Source organism: Acyrthosiphon pisum, chromosome A2 (assembly GCF_005508785.2).
Source record: "Acyrthosiphon pisum isolate AL4f chromosome A2, pea_aphid_22Mar2018_4r6ur, whole genome shotgun sequence".
Lineage (NCBI taxonomy): Eukaryota > Metazoa > Arthropoda > Insecta > Hemiptera > Aphididae > Acyrthosiphon > Acyrthosiphon pisum.
Genome location: NC_042495.1, coordinates 12,939,875 through 12,947,349, shown reverse-complemented (window position 1 = coordinate 12,947,349; position 7,475 = coordinate 12,939,875). Strand labels below are relative to the sequence as shown.

Here is a 7,475-nt window from a genome sequence, read left to right as displayed (position 1 = left end):
GAAATGTGGAATTTTAAAATATTAAAATATCTATCATCGACGGACTGGTTTAATCAGTTTATTATTTCTAAAGTAGGTATTACAATTTTTAGATTCTGAGAGGAGCAAGGAAATTATAGTGGTTTTACAATGGTGTTTATTTATTTTTTTTTTTTTATCCTGTATACAAAATTTCTACCAGGAGTGCCTAGAATTATATATGTCGCATCCACATAGTGAAACCACTCATTTCATGAACTGGATACCCAGTTAGTGAAATTTGTCCAGATCGTGAATTTTGACGAAAATACATTATATGGACATCCATTTCATGAAATGGACATTACCTATTTTGTGTACTTTGTGTAATTGTTGTAAAACAAAATTGTTATGTTATGTAGCAATAAATAATTATATTATAATATTATATCATAGTATAGTATAGTATAGTAAATTATAGTCAATCAATTATATCATATTGCATTATTTTATTTTTCATAAATAATTATAACTATACTTTTATATATTGTTTTATGAACAAAAATATACCAATTACGTCATATTACATTACAAATATTTTTATTTTATTTTTTACGATTGATTATGACATTGACTGTTACAAAGCATACTTTTCAATATCAATAAAGACAATAATAATTTATCCGTGATCTATATTATACGAGGCTATTAGAGAGATTTCAAATTTAATTTCGGTAATTCCACATCCGATATTCAAAAATTCCGTTGTTCAAAAAATAACATTTAGTGAGTGTTTGTTTCAGAAAGTGTCATCAATGGGTGGCTCCTTTCATCAAATTATTTTCCTGTTATATTACTCTTAGCATATATTCTTATTGTATTTAGAATACAGATTGTATATTACTTGTAAAAATAAAAAAAAAAAAAAAAAAAAGTGAGTGTTTGTGTATAACACAGTTACTATTGTGCTTGCATTGCTATTGTCCAAAAATATTATAGAGTGACAATGGCCGTGAATTTGTAAATTCAGTAATCAACGAACTTAAAGACCGTTGGCCAGAATGTGTTGTATAACACGATATCGTACATGGTCGCCCTAGATATAAGGCAAAAAATCCTTGCCAATCAAGTAGGTGTGCTTGTTTTAAAAATAATATGCAATGTAACAGTCGATGTCATAATCAATCGTCATGAAAAATAAATAATAAGGAAAAAATGTATAGGTATAGTTTGAACCGTTTAAGGTATGTTTAAGTTAATAAATTAATTATTTTGTTAATAAAACAATAGAGAAATATAGGTAGTTAAATATTATAATTATAGTTAAATTCATGAATTTTTTATAACACTTAATTTAGTTACACTGTTGTTTATAAAATATAATATAGGTACGTATGGTTTATGAAAAATAAAATAATAAAATAATGTAATATGATATAATTTATTGACTATAATTGACTATACTATACTATACTATGATATAATATAATTATTAATTACTACATAACATAACAATTTTGTTTTACAACTATTACACAAAGTACACAAAATAGGTAATGTCCATTTCATGAAATGAGTGGTTTCACTATGTGGATGCGACATATACATTAAGTACAAAAATGATAAGTAAGTACTTAAGTCCGTAGTATTTATATACTGCATGCTTACACAATTTTTAAATATTAGTAGTTTTGAAAATTATTAATGTTGATGGATTAATATTAATCTCTAAATTGTTCAAATCACCACAAATCACATTCTCGATCAAATTAAGTAGGTATAGGTAGCAGAAAAAAATTGACCAGATCTAATCTGCTGAAGTAGGAGGATAAATATAAATAAATATCCTTTGTTGAATAAATATTGCTTACTGTTTATATTTTTTTCCAATATCTCATATTTGTATTAGGCATACTAATGAAAAAATATGATATTATGAGTGCTGGACAAGACGTGGACAGATATCCAATAATAGCGTACATAAAGTAGCCTATCTGCAACGCCGCGACACCATGATCTCTTTAGTCTGCGATAAAGATTCCCAGGAATGGTATCGGCATTTAGCGCTGATATGGATGGGTTGTTAGTCGAGAGCAGAAACGTTTGGCTGCATCCGAATTACATGCCGTCTCTTGTAAGGGTTTGTCCGAATTGCATGCCATCTCTTGGAGGGGTCTATCCGAATTGTATGCTATCTCTTAGAAGGGTTTGTCCGAATTGCATGCCGTGAACCACACGTTTATTTACTTATGCATTTAAACAACTTAAACTTTTTTTGGACTTTCCTAATTTTTTTTAAAAAAATGCATGTATAGAAACGCTCTTTTATGTATGGTTGTTACAACTGATTAATGATTAGTTTCTAGATTGAAATATTTTTATATCCGTGTAAATATTGAATTATTATGAATTATTATTATATATTATTTTGATATTTAAATTGTAATATTGTGTGCCCGAAATGTCAAAAAAAACCACCAAATTTAAAAATAATATTATTTATTTGAAATACTACACGGAAAAAAACCATACAGTTGTTTGTACTATAGAAATAGTAGGATTGACTGTACATTATAATTGCTATAGGAATATAGCTACCTATAAGGTTAGTTAGATTGACTAAAATATTATAGTATAGTTATTATAGTTATTTGAACTGAAATATGCTATTTTATCTATATTTTTAAGTTAATTCAAACATTAAAAACTACATTAAACTATAAAAAATAGTAAACATTACCATAACATATAAGTTATATAGGGCTGGGATTTTGATGCAAAGGCATCTTTTTTTCTGATGTTTTGAAACGTTGATCCGTAAGTATAAAATGTGTTTTGGGTGATACTGATTATTTTAAAGTATTTTTTATTTTGCATTTTTTTGCATTTTTTGACAAAATTAAACATAAATGCATTTTTAGGACATTTTTTGACGTTTTTAGTGCATTTTCTTAGTTTTTAGAGCATTTTTCACAATTTCTTCATAAAATGAACGAAAATTGTTGCGATGCACAAGAAATTTTCGGCAAACTGCTGACGGTACGAATAATAAATTATATATAGTGTCATATATTCATATATTTCATCATAGCTAGGATTTTTTAAATTATTATTTTAGAATGAATGATTATTGAATAAGAAAACAGAAGCACAAAAAAACTAAAGAAGTAACAACGTACAATAAACAAAAAAAAATACTGTAGTGTAATTTAAATTTTTTTTTCTAATTTTTAACCTATAATAAATATAATTTAAATGCATTTTTTTAGTTTTTTTAGTCATTTTTGCATTTTTTTAAGGGCATTTTTAAAGTTTTTTAGGGCATTAAAATCCCAGCCTTACATATAACTATATTTACATAGTCATAATAAGTTAATCATTTTAGTTATTTTACCTATTAAATAGTTATATCTACTATAATTTATTTAACTATAATATTATAGTAATTTTTTTCCGTGTATGTAAACATGTAAAATACATTCACTTGATTACCCTAAACTACAACAGTTTTATTTAACTAATGGCCTTTGTTGTCGATGAAAAAAAATATAGTTTTATTTAATGATTATTATTCACAGTGTCACCTTCTACAATATATTTTATATATTTTATTGTAATGTAACAAAATCCCAATCCTCCAGTCGAAAAGTAAGTTATTTAGTCATTTTATTCGGTAGGCGGAAAAAAAGCCCAGAAAAAGACTTAACGGAAAAAAGCCCAAAAAAATAAATACACCAAGAAAAAAAGCCCAGAAATATAAATATAAATGTGAACACACGTACCTATAGGCTATAACAAAATATAATAATATCATCAAATAAAGATGGTAACAAAGGTTGTTACAAAGGTTATTTATATGTTGTAAAGTATATTGGCATATCAAAAATAACCTGGAGGTGTACTAAGAGGTGTTCAATGAAATGTACTGGAGAATAATTATACACTGATCTCGAAATAGAGAACCCTGAAGTATTATAAATCTTTTATTCGGATAAACCCCTCTAAGAGATGGCATGCAATTCGGACAGATCCCTCCAAGAGACTGCACGCAATTTGAACATTCCGATTTATATTTATTTTTTTGGCATGCAATTCGAATGCACCGAAACGTTTGTACATATAGTACTTTTGAGGTTCCTTCTACTCAGTTTATTTTTAAATCAGTATGAAGGGTGTGATTTGAGGTATAGCCCATGTTAGACGTTCGTGTAGGGTTAATACTAATTCCTAAGTGGCGAGTGCTTGTGGATTTTTGGATGTTGTGACTATTTAAGACGACAGGTGATACTATTCCTCTTTTTAAGTTGAAAGTCAAATGTGAATATTTCCCATGATTAATTTTTATTTTCCATTTAGTGTAACCAGATGCCATGAGGTCTAGATGATTTTGTACATTATTAAAACCAGCTGTGATTGGACTTTTGTGTTAGGAGTAGATAATTTTGTCATCGGGAGAATCTGTAGGTAATGGAAGTGTGAAGTTGATAATATGTAGGCAATAAAATATTGGTAACACGTCGTTACCTCTAAGTTGAATATTATATTACATATTTAATTCTACGTAGCACGGTATAGTGAAAACCCTGCTTGACGGTGAATATAATTATGTATTTGTGGTTGTGGCAGGGGCTAATGTATTTTACCTGCAGTCACCGCAAAATTCATCGAAACCTCCCTCTCTCTCTCCAAGACATCGATACTCCGTCGGGGGCCGGGGGGCCATATTAAACCGACTCGTGTTGTTGAATTATAAATTAATATGTAGACTTTAAAAAAAACAGCTAAAACAGCTGCAGTTACCTACATTCGTAATAGATAATCACGCCTGATCTGAAATGTTGAATCGAAAATTCTGTGGATCAAAAAGTTGGGTCGGTACACGGGACGTATTTATAGTGCACGACCGCAGTGTTGGGTGTAAAAAAGCTTTGATCTAATATTCGGCGACACTGTGTGTTATCTAAAAACGATATCGTGTCCGTTTCATATTTTCATTCTGATAGGACGTGGATGGGTAGGGTAGTGTTGTAGGTACCTGCAACCGCGACAGCTATTCTACATCATTAATATTATTAAAAATAAATAATAATAATTAATACTTACTTATACATTATAATGACTGTCGTCCGTCTTAGCTCTTGAGTTTTCACATTTCGTGTTCAGCCCAGGGCCGTACCGGAATTCGAACGTTTTACGTTTCTTGTTAATCGTCGTAAACAATTTTCAACCGAGAGGAGACGTCACGTGCACTTAAGACCGGCCTGTCCAGCCTCACTCGACAATCGACATGCACAATCCTCTACTGGTAAGTTACCCAGTCACAAAGCTATTATATAACGAACTCTAAGTCATAACCCGATATTGTACGACTTTTATCCGCCCGTAGTCATGTGGTTATACTTAGTACGGAATTATATCTATTGGTATTTGAGGAAAGTGATCAAATGGTTCTTGCGCCAGACCACTAAGCTCTGCGAACTGCAACGCATATGTTATGCGCAGCCGGCAGGCGCTCGCAGAACGCTAAATGTAGAACGATCTTTGCGCGATTCCAACAGGCCGCAAATACGCGGTCTGCTCACTGTGTTAGACGCTCGTGCATCAGACCGAAGTTTCTATTTGGGACGTTCCATTCAGATACCAAATGCCGTGTCGACAATCACACGCGTAAAGCGTATTGATCCGTGTGAGTATGAACGATTTAACAATGCCCTTGGACAATGTGTGAACAATATATGGTCATATATGCAACTAGTAGAAGAGATTAAGACAAGTGCTGCCATTCAATATGATTGTACCAACGATGTGCATGAAAAATCGTTGTTACTTTTATGGGATGAATTGATGCCAAATGATCGTCTAGAAAATAGGGTAACCAAACAGTGGCAGGACATTGGATTCCAAGGAGATGACCCAAAAACTGATTTTCGAGGTATGGGAACATTAGGGCTGGATAATTTGGTGTATTTTGCATCAAAATATACCCATTTGGCCAGACAAGCATTATCACATTCAATGCATCCAATCCATGGGTATGCGTTTGCAATTGTTGGAATAAATTTAACGAGTATGGCATTAGGACTAGTCGTTGATGGTTCAGCCAAGACTCATTTTTATAATAAGCGCAATGCCCCTGAATATGAAGATTTCAACGAGTTCTATTGTTACTTATTTTGGAAGTTTGACAAATTTTGGTTCGACGCAAAACCAAAGGATCTCATGGAGTTTGCAATTCATCGTAAGCAATTTGAAACGACTATTAGACAAACGCTGGAAAATATTGATACTGTTTTTCTAATTGATGTTCCTAATGATAATACAACTGATGTGTTAAATAGGTGAAATTATATTTTGTAAGTCTATTAAGTATACAATTAATTAGACTGCTACTTTAATTATGTGTTATATACCTATCATTTGGCCATTTTTCTAAACATTTTAATGATTTATAAAAACTAAAAATGTATTATTATTGTTGTTTTGACATCATACGTAACAATTAATGTATTAAAATCATTCAAAAATTATGATGTAAATAGTTGGTATTTTATTTAACTCAAAAGTATAAATTTCTTTGACATATTTTAATGTCAACACTTGTCTTAATGTTTTTTTTTCATTAATAAAAGTATTATTAAAATGTTGGATAAACTAAACTTAATTATATTATAGTAGGTGGTAAAAGTTTATATTAAAATAGGTAATTAATTACCTACAGTATAATTACCTTCATATAATTCATTTTTCCAAAAATATTTAAAAAATAAAGTGTTATTACTAGACTGTACATTAATAAATTGAGGTATTAAGTATATTAATTATTGTTGTTTAGATATTTCTTTAATTTTGAATGCAAATTTAGTGACAGAGGTAAAATAAAATTGATATTATATTAATAACTAAACAAATTTCTATGGATGTTCATTTATCATTACTAACTTTTAAGACTTGAAAGTTGGAAGTAAAAATTGTTATAATATGCACCCCAAAGTGTTAAATATGCAAAAATCATAACTTATTAATTATAATAGTTACATTATAGTTTATTACGATCAAATAACTATAATATTAATAAAATATGGTAGAAAACTGGTTGGACAAGAATAGTAGTATGTCATAGTAGCGCTTAATGAAGTCTGGCCATAACAAAAAGTTTTGTTATAGTAGATAAAAGAAATAGTAAAGAAATATGCTTTTTGCTACTTTGCATAAATCTTTAGAAAATGAAATATATACCTGTATTAAACAATTGAGTATAAAATGCAAAAAAATTGAATACATTTTATAGACAATACTAAATATACATATATATATTGACTTATTAACCTAACCTATTAGTTTGTTCATATTATAATTAGCAAAATATACAAAAAAAAATGCATACCCCTAATTTTTTGTTTTTAAACTCCTTATTATATAGAATGGATTTCTAGATTAGTCTGCTATAATTGAGATCATACAGAAAAATATGCAACTCTTACAACTTACGTGTCCGAGTCATTATTAATTGAATCATA

General features: G+C 29.4%; 1 protein-coding gene across 1 annotated transcript in view; it reads left to right on the top strand.

The window, feature by feature from the left end:
* The first annotated feature begins 5,098 nt into the window (after positions 1–5,098).
* Positions 5,099–7,475, top strand: part of LOC100159293 (CG17180-like) — a 24,617-nt gene continuing 22,240 nt past the window's right edge. The window contains 1 exon segment of the mRNA NM_001161922.1: positions 5,099–5,263. The gene's annotated coding sequence lies outside the window, so the exon portion shown is untranslated.